Source organism: Giraffa tippelskirchi, chromosome 13 (assembly GCF_054371585.1).
Source record: "Giraffa tippelskirchi isolate mGirTip1 chromosome 13, T2T-mGirTip1v1.2.pri, whole genome shotgun sequence".
NCBI classification, from domain to species: domain Eukaryota; kingdom Metazoa; phylum Chordata; class Mammalia; order Artiodactyla; family Giraffidae; genus Giraffa; species Giraffa tippelskirchi.
In genome coordinates this window covers 119,899,146-119,913,191 of record NC_137287.1, presented here as the reverse complement: position 1 = coordinate 119,913,191, position 14,046 = coordinate 119,899,146, and positions in this window count along the sequence as shown.

Below are 14,046 nucleotides of genomic sequence, written 5' to 3'. Positions count from 1 at the left end.
CTCAGCTTTGGACATGTCTTCCTCCTAAGCCTAATCATTTCCGGCTTCCTGATTTAAAGTGAGAATCATGCAACTCTGTCTGCCTTTCCTTGAACAGTTGGAGGTCACTGTAAGGCTACTAATTGGCCCAGTTTCAACGTTGCTGTGTCTCAGGGAACAGGGAGGCCACAGAGAGGGAGAGTGGGGGAACGGCCAGCCGTGGGGGCAGCCCGAACACACACAACAGGCATCGATTGAACTCGTCTTCTTACCTGGGTATGATTTGTGGCACCCCAAAACAATGAACGATAGTAACAGCAAAGATCACTGATCACAGATCACCGTGACAAATATTGATACAACAACAGTGAAAAAGTTTGAAATGTGGCAAGAATACCCAAAAGATGACCCAGAGACTCAAGAAAATTAGAGATAGCAAGGGAACATTTCAACCAAAGATGGGCAAAATAAAGGACAGAAAAGGTAGGGACCTAACAGAAGGAGAAGACATTAAGAAGAGGTGGCAAGAATACACAGAAGAACTATACAAAACAGATCTTCATGACCTAGGTAACCACCATGGAGTGATCACTCACCTAGAGCCAGTCATCCTAGAATGTGAAGTCAAGTGGGCCTTAGGAAGCATCACCACAAACAAAGCTAGTGGAGGTGATGGAATTCCAGTTGAGCTATTTCAAATCCTAAAAGATGATGCTGTGAAAGCATTGTACTCAATATGCCAGCAAATTTGGAAAACTCAGCAGTGGCCACAGGACTGGAAAGGGTCAATTTTCCTTCCAATCCCAAAGAAAGGCAATGCCAAAGAATATTCAAACTACCACACAATTGCACTCATTTCACACCCTAGCAAAGTAATGCTTCAACAGTACATGAATCAAGAACTTCCAGATGGATTTAGAAAACGCAGAGGAACCAAAGATCAAATTGCCAACATCTGTTGGATCATAGAAAAAGCAAGCGAGTTCCAGAAAAACATCTATTTCTGTTTTATTGACTATACCAAAGCCTTTGACTGTGTAGATCACAACAAACTGTGGAAATTCTTCAAGAGATGGGAATACCAAACTACCTTACCTGCCTTCTGAGAAACCTGTATGCAGGTCAGGAAGCAACAGTTAGAACCAGACATGGAACAACAGACTGGTTCCAAATAGGGAAAGGAGTATGTCAAGGCTGTATCTTGTCACCCTGCTTATTTAACTTCTATGCAGAGTACATCACGCAAAATGCCGGGCTGGATGAAGCACAAACTGGTATCAAGATTCCTGGGAGAAATATCAATAACCTCAGATATGCAGAAGACACCATCCTATGGCAGAAAGCAAGGAAGAACTAAAGAACCTCTTGATTAAAGGTGAAAGAGGAAAGTGAAAAAGCTTGCTTAAAACTCAACATTCAAAGACAAAGATCATGGTATCCAGTCCCATCACTTCATAGAAAATAGATGGAGAAACAATGGAAACAGTGAGAGACTTTATTTGGGGGGGCTCCAAAATCACTGCAGATGGTGACTGCAGCCATGAAATTAAAAGACATTTGCTCCTTGGAAGAAAAGCTATGACAAAACTAGACAGGGTATTAAAAAGCAGAGACATTACTTGGCTGACAAAGGTCCATCTAGTCAAAGCTATGTTTTTTCCAGTAGTCATGTATGGGTGTGAGAGTTGGACCATAAAGAAAGCTGAGCCCCAAAGAATTGATGCTTTTGAGCTGTGGTGTTTGAGAAGATTCCTGAGAGTCCCTTGGACTGCAAGGAGATCCAACCAGTCCATCCTAAAGGAGATCAGTCCTGGGTGTTCATTGGAAGGACTGATGTTGAAGCTGAAACTCCAATACTCTGGCCACCTGATGAGAAGAGCTGACTCATTTGAAAAGACCCTGATGCTGGGAAGGATTGGGGGCAGGAGGAAAAGGGAACGACAGAGGATGAGATGGTTGGATGGCATCACCGACTCAATGGACATGAGTTTGAGTAAACTTCAGGAGTTGGTGATGGACAGGGAGGCCTGGTGTGCTGCAGTCCATCGGGTCGCAAAGAGTCGGACACGACTGAGCAACTGAACTGACTGACTGACCCAGAGACATAACGTGAGAGGACACTGCTGGAAAAATGGTGCCGAGAGACTTGCCAGGTGCAGGGTTGCCTCAAATCTTTCATTTGCAAAATAAAAAACAACAACGCAGTATCTGTGAAGTGCAATAAGGTGAAGCACAAAAACAGGAAGCATCCTGCGGCATCTGGGCTGAGAAACCCAACCTAGAAGCACAAGGCGTTCAAATTGGAAGAAAGCTCACACATCACAATACAACTCTCTCACTTTATTAATGGGTAAATTGAGGCCCAGAAAACGAAGCAACTTGTCCACAGATGGAATAAGGAAGTGGCAGAGCTGAATCCTCGGAGTTCCCCTGTCAAGGCTAGAGTTTGGGCCGCTGAAGCCTGAGACCCCAGGGCGGGGAGGCCAATGGATTCAATAAGCTGCCAAGGTGAGAAAAAGAGGGCCCCTCTCCCCACCCCCGACAACAAACAGGATTACCATCATCAAAGCCAGAGAGTGACAGCGGGCAGCAGCGGCTGGCTGAGAACCGCCTCTAACGCTGGCACTTGGTACAATGCCTGTACCCAGCTGCTGCTGCTGCTAAGTCACTTCAGTCGTGTCCGACTCTGTGCGACCTCATTAGATGGCAGCCCACCAGGCTCCGCCGTCCCTGGGATTCTCCAGGTAAGAATACTGGAGTGGGTTGCCATTTCCTTCTCCAATGCACGAAAGTGAAAAGTGAAAGTGAAGTCGCTCAGTCGTGTCCGACCCTTAGCGATCCCATGGACTGTAGCCTACCAGGCTCCTCTGTCCCTAGGATTCTCCAGGCAAGAGTACTGGAGTGGGTTGCCATTTCCTGCTCCCTGTACCCAGCACCAAATGCCAAATCACTGCAATTAGCCATGCCGTGCCCACCAGCCGACTCTACGCTGGGCTAGTGGCCCAGATTGCTGAAGCGTGCGTCCTCTGCCTCCAAACGCCTTGCCATCCACAGCAGTGTCCCCTGCGCTCCCTGGGCAGGGCTCCCCAGACTCTGGCTGCGGGGTGTCTCCTACCTGCCATCGCCTGGCCTAAGAGTCCCGGAACAAGGAAATGGGCCCGGGCAGTTTTCCCCATCCTCTTCCTGCAGCTCTGCCCACCACCCTGGCACCCTCTCTCACCCCCAGAGGGGCGCTCCCCTCTCTAGAGGGAGGAGGGGAAAATACCGATCACTACCTGAAGCGTTCATTAAAAGCTGGAATCAAGATCTTGTCTACAGGGCCCCCGCAGAAACTGGGCCTCTCGCATACTGATGGATTAACAGAACTCCCACACCTGGGAGTTCAAGCATTTTGTGGATTTTTCCATCAGAAATCAATTTCAGGGAATCAGTTGAGTTGGAAACATCTGTCATTCCCAGGTCCTCATGGTGACCAGGAACCCATTTTACATCTAGACTTGAAATTCCCAAGTCAACAAAAGCGATGTGCTTAAAAAAAAAAAAAAAAAAAGCGATGTGCTAGGCAGCTGGAATTAAAGCAACCAATTTTGACCAAGACTCTGCCATTTGCAGAGCATTCCCCAATCTTCACTGAAACTGCGCAACCATCCAGAGAGGGATGTAGAAGAGAGGTTTTTTCCTTAATTCTTCCTGATTTGCAGGTGCTTTTTAAGAAATATTTATTTATGTGACTGTGTCGGGTCTTAATTCCGGCACATGGGATCTTTGATCTTCATTGAGGCATGTGGAATTTTTAGTTGCAGCATGTGGAATCTAGCTCCCTGACCAGAGATGGAACCCAGGCCCCCTGAATTGGAAGTTTCAAGTCTCAGCCACTAAACCACCAGGGAAATCCCAAGCAAGGATTTTTAACTGCGTTTTAACAAATGAGGATCTGCACTCTGAGGGCCCGGTGATTTATCCAAAATCACACACCTGGTCAGGGGAAAGCTGAAGTTCAAATTCAGGCCTTGTAATTCTCTGCAAACATCCTGGTGGAAATGCTGCTGGTCTGATGAAGGTCCAGCCCACTGGGTTACTCCTTGCCCACTGTGAGGGCTAACAAACTCTTCAGTAAAAGCTCAGGGCTTCAAACAAGAGTTTGTAGTCCACCCCTTCCAGATCAACTTTCCGCCCTTCTTTGGGCCCTTAGAGGACAAGTGCCTGCCTCCATCCTCTGACTCGGCCTGGCCAACGGGAAGCCTATGGAGGAGTGAGGAGAGAGCACGTTCACCAGGCGGCCTGGTCCCTCAACCCAAGGTCACTGGTTCTCCCCAGACAGCTCTCCGTCTCCACTGCACTCTCCCTAGGATTCCGGCAACTGCTTCCTCCCCGCATCCCAGATGATCAAAATCTGCAGTTTGTCAAAAGGTGATCAAAAGCTCAAGAGGGAAAGTAAACAGAAGAGAGGCTGGGGAGGTCCTGGAGTGCGGACGGGTGGTTGTCCTTTTAAAGAGGGTGACCCAGAAAGACTTCACTACGAAGGTGATGTTGGAGCCAAGACCTAAAAACAAGCCAATGATCAAGCCGTGCAAGTATCTTAGGGAAGTCTTTTCCTGACACCTGGTGAGTTGGAGCAATGGCAAGCGCAGCTGGAACAGCTGAGCCAGGGGTGGTCCGGGCACCAGTGGATTGCTGTCCCAGGTGATGGGCTGGATTTAGGAGAATGCAGGCAGGGCAGGAGCCACAGAGAGGGGGATGAGGGTGATCATGGCTCGACACAGTGAATCTCCGACTCGTAGAAAAGAGCGCAAGGGGCAGACTCTGGAGGAAGGATCTGGCTCAGCTCTCTGATCAGGAGTGGACTCAGCCCCGGACGTCACTTCCCCAGACCTGCCCCCACTGCTCTGGAACCCTCACCGCTTGACTTGTCCACCCTTCCTTAACCATTATGTCTCATTCCATACGTATTATTCTCTGCCTCTCTCACTCACTAACATTTAAAGTGCACGAAAGGGACTTCGCTGGAGATTCAGTGGTTAAGACTTCACCTTCCAGTGCTGGGGGGTGTGGGTTCAATCCCTGGTCGAATCTTTTGCCTTGTGGGCAAAACACCAAAACATAAAACAGAAACATTATTGTAGCAAATTCAATGAAGACTTTTAAAAAACATTGTCCACATCAAAAAAAATTAAAAAGTAAAAAATAACGTGCATGGAGACAGAGATCTTACGGGTCATGACCAAAGCCATAGCCCCAAGATCCAGTAGAAGGCTTGGCTCAAAGCAGGCACTCGATAAATGTTTATTTCAAGATGCATAAAAGAGTGGACCAATGAATGCACAAACCACTACTATGGCTGACAGCAAATTTTTTTTCTTTTCCCCAAAAGATTTTTCATTCTGTCCTGATGAAATTAAAGGCAAGAGCTGCCACTCTACCCCTGAGAAGAAAGCATATCTTTTAAGCATTCAGGGTCCATGAGTCAACAAAGCGTTTGGCACACAGTAGGTGCTTAATAAATATTCAATGACTTGACCAGTAGCCTGAAGTGATGAGAAAGCATTCCCTTCCAAACCCATCCCACAATATGTAAATACCACAACAGACGCTCTTGAGATGGGCGCTAAGTTTTGGTTGCCTTCTCCGCCCATTCCTTCCCATCCAAGACTCTGCCCCATACGTCAGAAGAATCCACATCGTGTGAAAAAGGATTAAAACTGTTTCAGCAGAAACGAAAGGAGAAATGGATGAGGTTCCTTTTTCCTTATTTCAAAAGGAAGCTCTTGAAAATAAATGGGAGGCCCTGAGGGGGACGAACATGAAGCGTGAGCCATAATAAGGGTACGGACAGAGGGCAGAGAAAGTACCAGAGCGCTCCATCCCAGGGGTGGCCGAGGGGCTGAGCGAGACTGGGAGTCCAGACCTGGGGGGCACCAAGAATAGGATCTGAGTCAGCAACAAGAGGGCTGCGAAAGCCAAGCCCACCCCTGCAGACCACCCGCCGCCAGCAGCTTTATCCACAGAAGCCCCTCACTGGGAACACACGCCCGAATGCCCATCAACAAGGGCACGGAGCAACCAAACGCGGCGTGTCCACACAATGGAATACCTGTTTGTTGTTGTTTAGTTGCTTAAGTCGTGTCCGACTCTTTGAGACCCCCATGGACTATAGCCCGCCAGGCTCCTCCGTCCATGAGACTTCCCAGGCAAGAACACTGCAGTGGGTTGCCATCTCCTTCTCCAGGGGATCTCCCCGACCCAGGGATCGAACCTGCGTCTCTTGCATTGGCAGACAGATTCTTTTTCGCTGAGCCACCAGGGAAGCCCACAACGGAATAGCACTCGGCAATGAAAACAAACGAACCAGTGACACATGCTACGATAATCCAAGTTCAAAGCTGAGCACTGAACTTCACATTGAGCCAAAGAAGGCAGACGCCGCAAGAAGAGTACACTCAGTGTGGTTCCACTCTCGTGAAATTCCAGAAGACGCAAAGCTAATCTACGGTGAAAGAAACGGGAACGGTGGGGGCCCCGGGATGGCAGGTTTTGGGGAGGAAGGCCTCATAGGAAAGGAGGGCATAATAGAAATGCTCTGCACCTCGACAGGGGTGTGTTACACAAATGCATGCCTCTGTCAAGACTGAGCAGTCCACACACTTAGGACCTGTGCATTTCACTGTATGTAAATGACACCGTAATTTTTTAAGTAGCTGTTTTTAATGTTTATTTATCTGGCTCTCCAGGGTCTCAGCTGGTGCACGCGGGATCTTCATCGTGGCATGCAAACTCTTAGTTGTGCACGTGGGATCTAGTTCCCCGACCAGGGATGGAACCCAGGCCCCCTGCATTGGGAGCGTGGAGTCTTAGCCTCTGGACCACCAGGGAAGTCCCTAGGAGGTTTTTTAAGAACGTGGGCTTTGGAGTCAGGCAGATGAGCCCCTCGACTTTTCAACCACATGAGCCAAGGGCTTGTCCTTTGTGGCGAGACCCAGTCTGAGAAGAATCCTGGTGAACGCCAGCTCCTCCTCGTCTCTGCATACCCAGCACCTGGCAGAGGGCGTAGCACGGACCTGGAGCCAAGCAAACGGTATCAAATGAACCAATCCAAGCGAGGCTAGACGTATGGCCTTGAAGCATTCTTAGGAGTGAATTTATTCCCACCAATAAAATCTGACTTAAAGCAAATGAAGGACTGATGCTGAAGCGCCAATACCTGGAGCCACCTGATGGGCTGAGCCACCTCGGCCACCTGATGTAAAGAGCCGATTCCTTGGGAAAGACCCTGATGCTGGGAAAGATTGACAGCAGGAGGAGAAGGGGATGACAGAGGATGAGATGGTTGGACGGCATCACTGACTCTATGGACATGAGCTTGAGCAAACTCCAGAGACAGTGAAGGACAGGGAAGCCTGGCGTGCTGCCATTCACGGGGTCGCAAAGAGTCAGACACAACTTCAGTGACTGAACAACAGAGCAAATGAAAGGGATTCCGCAGACATTTAGATGTTCATCGCTTATGGAAAACCATTCCCTAGTCTAAGGATAAGCTGAAGTCCCTGAAATCCACCTGGATGGCTTTCTTTCTTTGTTCTATATATAGTCACGGAGCACCATTGGTGTGCCAGCTGCTTGAGAAAGGGGTAAATATAACGGACACCAGGCCGGGTCCCTGCCCCCATGGAGCTTGCATTCTGGTGGGGGAGACAATAAGCATGTAAATGAAACTCGGATAGGAGATTATTTGGGGGACTGATCAGAGCTCTGAAGAAAGTAGAAGCTGCGAAAGAACGTGATGCGGGGGAAGGGTTGCTCTGGATGCAGGCATCCGAGGCCGCTTGAGGAAGATACACCTGGGCTAGGACCGGAGGAGGAAGAGGGCTGGCGGTAGAGCTTTCCAGACGGCTGGGGCATGAGCAGGAGGTCTCGAGGCTGAGCCTTCTGAGATTCTGCAGAGCCCAGCTTGTACAATTAACGAAAAGAGCTGCAGCCCTCAGTCTTGCTCTGTCGCTCACTTGCTGTGCAATTTCCACAAATCTCTTGTCCACTCTGGGCTCTGTCTCATTGTCTGAACCCTCAGAGAGGGTCGGCAAACAGTCTCTAGGCATCTTCCCGATTATGATGATCCAAGGGTATCTGACAGGACACTAGCAAAGCACCTCCTGTGCCCTCTCAAGGTTCTGAGTCCAAAAGGACAAAAGACAGGGGGACTGAGTCCACCAAGGCGGTGGCCTCTGGGGCCAAAGGGATTAGCTCTGAGGCTCTGACAGCTTTGCTGCTGCAAAACGAAGACATTCTCCTGTCTCCCATCCCTGTCCACAGGAAGAAAACAAGGTGGCAGAAATCCAGAGGACTCCGCGTAGCTGTCAGCCGCCCTGCGACTGGCTGCAGCCTTGGAAATGAATGGTCCTGTCAGCTCCGAAGAGGGTGAGTTCAGGATTTCAAAGGAAAATGAAATAAGAGGGAATGCAGCCCAGAAGCAATGCAAAGTAACGAACGACAAGGGCACGGAAACCTTCTACTGCAGCAAGACGGATGCAGGGAGCCCAGCAACGGGGCGCTGACCTCGGACGTGGGGTCACAGGGGAAGTGAGCGGGTGCCCCGGGCTGGCTGGGGCATCTGAGTCTCGGGGATCCATGGGCTGTCTGGGGGGACCCGGTCCTGGCTTGCAGGCCGCTGCTTTCCTGCCCCACACCCACTCCATCCTCCTCTGGCTGAAGCCTTATCATCCTCCTGCGTGTCTGCAGGGCAAAGACCTCCAGGGCCTGACCTGCAGGGCCGCCTAACCCCCAACCGTGTGCCAGGGCAAGGGAGCCTCAAGGCTCACAGACTCCCAGCAGGACAGCGGCGGGTCCCATCCCAGGAAATGAGACAACACAGACAGATGACACAGTAGATTTTAAAAACCATCGTCTACCGGCACCTCCAGTCCCGCTAAGCCCCGGTTCCGGAGTCATTCTGTGGACACGGCGATCACAGCTTCTTGTTTTCTGGCTGCGTCCTATCCTGAGAAGTGACTTACCTGTTTCCTCGTCTCTAAATCGGAAGAAATAATAGCACCGACCACACAAGGTTGTTGTGAGAATTTCATGTAAAAAAAAAAATCTGACAACAGTTTCTGGCACACGGTCAGCGCTCTCAACAAGTTAGTGCATTTTAATTTTTGTACTGTTTTATAGTCGCAATAAGTATGTTGCTATACATACAAGTAAAGCAAGTACCAGCCAAGTTCAAAGAGCCATCTAAGTTCACTGATATTAAGAAACTACAGCCTGGATTCATGGCAAACAATCGCCTGACTCTCCCCTCCCCCATCGACCCAACAATCTTGAGCAACGACACCCAGCCTCCCTTTGAGCCTTGCTGAGCCTCTGCCAGTGCACAGCGCTCTGATGAGCTGTCTCTCCTCTTAGAAGAGAAAAAGTTGAAAGCAACAGTTAAAATCTCAGACGCCTGCAGGAGCCAGGAAGGTAAAGCAGATGCGTAAAGGGAGCCCAGCGTTAGCCGTCTAGGAGCAGTGGCGACTGTGGCAAACTAGAGAACCCACGTCTCATCAGAGGGAAAAAGCTGCTACCGTCTCTAGCCAGCTTTTTTGGCAGGGAGGTATGCAGGTCCAGGGTTGGCACATCTTTTAGTTTTCAAGGGAAGCCAGAAATCCAGATATTTGTGTGAGATCTCCTGATGTTAAATATTGGCACATAATTCCTTATTTTTAAAAACATGGAAGCCCTAGCAAAATTCATCTGTTTGCACTCAGTTAAGTTGAGGGGCAGAACCCTCCCGGCTGTTACTGGCTGCTGGGCAAGTGCCATCTCCCTGCAAAGAAATCAGAACATTCTGGCTGGGCTGCAGACAGATCTTAATTAAGCTCCAGGCGGAGCGCCTATTAGCTGATAAAGGCTTTGGGAAAGAGTGAGGGAAAGAGTCCCCCGAGGGCTGGAGCCGTGGAGGAAAGCTAAAAGAAGGGGGTGGGCTTTGAAGTGGGCTTTGAGGGCTGTCAGACCAGGAAAAAGCAAAGCACAGTCCAGAGGAGGGACGGGACTTGGAAGGGGTGATGGGGGGAGGGGGTGGAGATGGGGAGTTAGGAGGAACTGAACACTCTAACTCAGAGGTTTTCCCCTTCAAGTGTGGATGCAAAACGTCACACTGAAGCACTCTTGAGAGGATTCTATTAGGAAGGTGATTGTATGCTGCTCCAGGCTGGGGGCCCTTGGAGACAGCCCCAAGGATGCAGGCTCCTCCCAGGAAAGGCAGTGCTCAGATCTCTGGATGTGGAATTAACTAGAAGTCCTCTACCCCGAGCAGACCCCGCTCAGCACATGGATCGGCTACGTGCAGCCTCCTTTTCTAGAACTAAGCTCTTCCAAAGCCAGAAATGTGTCTTCTATACGCTGGGCATGTAGAAGATCCTTAATGAATGTGCGTCGTGTGAGCCAGTGAATGAAACCAAAGAACAAGAAAAGTGAAAGTGAAAGTTCCTCAGTCGCGTCTGACTCTTGGTGACCCCATAGACTATACAGTCCATGGAATTCTCCAAGCCAGAATACTGGAGTGGGTACCCTTTCCCTTCTCCAGGGGATCTTCCCAACCCAGGGGTCAAACCCAGATTGCATTGCAGGCAGATTCTTTACCAGCTGAGCCACAAGAGAAGCCTAAGATCAAGAACCAAGACATCAAAGAAGAGGGTGCATGCCCACACTTCCAGAACCGAGCATCTCCCTCAGGGGGAAAATGAACAAAGTCATCAGTGCTCACTGCACTCGACAGCCACAGAGACCTGGTGTTTGTCCAGAGAAACACCTCGTGTGGGGTCGCGGGAAGATGAGAGTAGCACCCCATAATGACCAGAGTCAGTGAGGCGTCCTACGCCCCAAAGTACCAAGGGATGGGCATGATGCACGGCTTTAGTGGGTGTCTTGGATCATTTTAGCATCAATACATTATAAAAACTACCGTATCATTTTAAGCCCTTTCTGGGCTAGGTGGTGCAGCTGAGAGGCTCAGGGCAGGGACGGGCCTTGGTCCAGACACACAGAGAGTCAAGGGGCACAGGCTGGACCGGAGCCCAGCTCTCCAGACTCCCAGTCCAGAACACTCTAGACTCAGAGCAGAGCTGGGACTAGGAGAGGCCGCTGAGGCCCTCACCTGGGGAGCCAAATGTAAGGAGGGGCCACAAAGCTTCATGATCAAGTTAACATTTTGATGCAATATCTTTTAAAAATTGAAATTAGTGCAAGACAAACCCAAGATAAGCAAGATAGCAACTTATAAAATAAAGACTTAAAGTTGTACTCTTGCGGGCCTCAACCTCCCCCACTCTACCTTGCTGTTGTGGTTCAGTCACCAAGTCACGTCTGACTCTTTGCGACCCCATGGACTGCAGCACGCCAGGCCTCCCTGTCCATCACCAATTCCTGGAGTTTACCCAAACTCATGTCCATTGAGTCGGCAATGGCATCCAACCATCTCATCCTCTGCTGCCTTCTTCTCCTTTTGCCTTCAATCTTTCCCAGCTGCTGCTGCTGCTGCTAAGTCGCTTCAGTCGGGTCCGACTCTGTGTGACCCCACAGACGGCAGCCCACCAGGCTCCCTCGTCCCTGGGATTCTCCAGGCAAGAATACTGGAGTAGGTTGCCATTTCCTTCTCCATTGCATGAAAGGGAAAAGTGAAAGTGAAGTTGCTTAGTCGTATCCGACTCTTAGCAACCCCATGGACTGTAGCCTACCAGGCTCCTCCATCCATGGGATTTTCCAGGCAAGAGGACTGGAGTGGGGTGCCATTGCCTTCTCCAATCTTTCCCAGCATCAGGGTCCTTTCCAATGAGTCGGCTCTTGGCATCACAAACCTCCACCCTGATCCCGGCCCAAACAGGAGTCCCAAGGTGACAATTGCCCAAGACATGGAGAAAATGGTTATGTGGAAATCTACAGGAAGATCACTCCAGGAAGAGGGCAGGAAAGCAACGGAGTGCCAGGAGAGGTTGCAGACGAATGCCACCCCAACTCCCATCCCCACCCCAACTCTCAGGGCTGCATCTTTCCTGCAACAAGCCGCGCTCCAGGGACACTCAGCAAGACCCTGCCAGGAGAGCTCACGGGAGCAAATGGCACGCCCGGGCGCCCCCCTCCCTGACATCCCCCTCCTAACTCCAATCAGTTGTCTTGCAAATCTTAGCCTTTTCATCTCAAGGGGCAAGATGGATTAAAAAGTTTGGCCAGCTCTGGATAACTCTTCTTGCCATGGAAAAACAACCCAGGACTTTATGACTTACTGACAGTGGGTTATGAATGGGCGGGAAAGCATATCCTTAAACCACTGACAGTAACTCCCTTTTAAGGTATTTCCTTGGGGCCAGAGACAACACGTCTTCCTCCTGCCCCCGGTTCTAAGAGTAGCTTGTCTTTCAGAGACGGGCTTGGACTTTTAGGTCAGCCAGGCTTGGATTGAGATCCAGCTTTGCCATTTATTGTGAGGCCCCAGACGATATACCAAGACGAGACACAGCAACTCATGCTGCTGGGGGGTCCAGGGTAACTCAGAGGACACGATGGCAGCTGAGGGGCAATCCACAGGCAAAGGGGCGGGCACAACCCAGTACCAACACACCACTCACACAGGAGATGCCAGCCAGATCTCCCTGTGTTTCAAAAGAAAAAAAAAAATTATGTGAAATCTTCTGATTCTTAAAAGTTGGCCAACTAATTCAAATTAGTTGGAAATTTAACATTTAAGAAAATGCTAACCCAGCAGGGCCAAATAAAAAATGTCTGGGAGTCAAAGCCCACCAACAGGCCCGATATGTGCCGCTGACATCCACAAATCCCCCAGCAACCTGCCTGGCACCCCACAGGTGCTCAGCAAACATGGACGATTTCCATCTTTTCCGGAAACTCTCCAAGCATCATCAACATCCATTTCCACATAACAGCTTGGGAAGGAATGCTTCTCGGGGTGGGACATGGAGATATGAAAAGAAGAGCTGAAAATCTGGAAGGCTTCAAAGGGAGGTGGGAACCGCCGTGGGAATTCCTTAAAAGGATTTAAAAGAATTTTATTGGGCATAGTTTACCACGAGTCAGGGATAAGATCAGGCAGTAATTTAGTTCCTGGGCCCCGCAAGCGAGCCTGTGCCTGTAGGGTGGATAGGGGGTGGGAGGGAGGATCTGGCCTTACTGAGGTCTCCACCACCATTTCGGGTCCTCTGTCCACAGGTCACCCCAGTACTGGACTCAGAACACGGAGTTCTGACAGGCTCAGCCCCCGGGCACAGCCCCTCCACAGAGATGCTCATAAGGTCCAGCTGATCCTACCCAAGCAGAAGCAAGGCCCAGGGGATCTGGTAGCTCACATGAACTTTGAAGTCAGACTCAGCTGGGCTGTGTTTCAAATCTTCAACATCAGAGGCTCTCAAAATGTGATCTCCCAGACCAACAGTCGTGCTGTCTGGCCGCAGCAGCAGGGAACTCGTTTGAAGGGCCCCACCCCAAACCCAGAGAGACAGAAACTCAGGGGGTAGGGTCAACCATCCGGGTTTGAACAAGTGGATTTGGGTGCACAATACGTTTGAGAACTCCTGCTCTCCACCTTTGCCCTGTGGTCGTCAGCAAGTCCCAGGTCTCACTGAGATGATCAACTCTGTCCCATAGAACGGTCCTTCAGCATCCTTCCAACGACAATTTCAGAAGCCTGGTCTGTTTGTGCCAGACAGTGTGGGAGATACTAGGGGGACAGCACATAATCCTGACCCTGATGGAGCGTGGGGTCTAGCTCTCGATGCAGACAGATGATGAGCAAGGAAAGATATAAATGCCAATTTTCAGAAGCGAGAGGAAGGCAGGGCGTGACCCACCACATAAAGCTGTTTCTCACAGTGTGTGTAGGGACCACCGGAGCACTAGAGCCCCCAAATTCAGGTGGATTTCCTTTCCTACATCCCCCAATCCCCTCTCTGATGTCCCTGCTGCTCCTCAAACACGTCTCCTCGCTCCAACTTCAGGGCCGCGGCCTTCACCGTTCCGTCTATGAGGAAAGCCCTCTTAGCAGACCTTCCGAGGACGGGCGCCTTCTCCCTGTCCAGGGCTCGG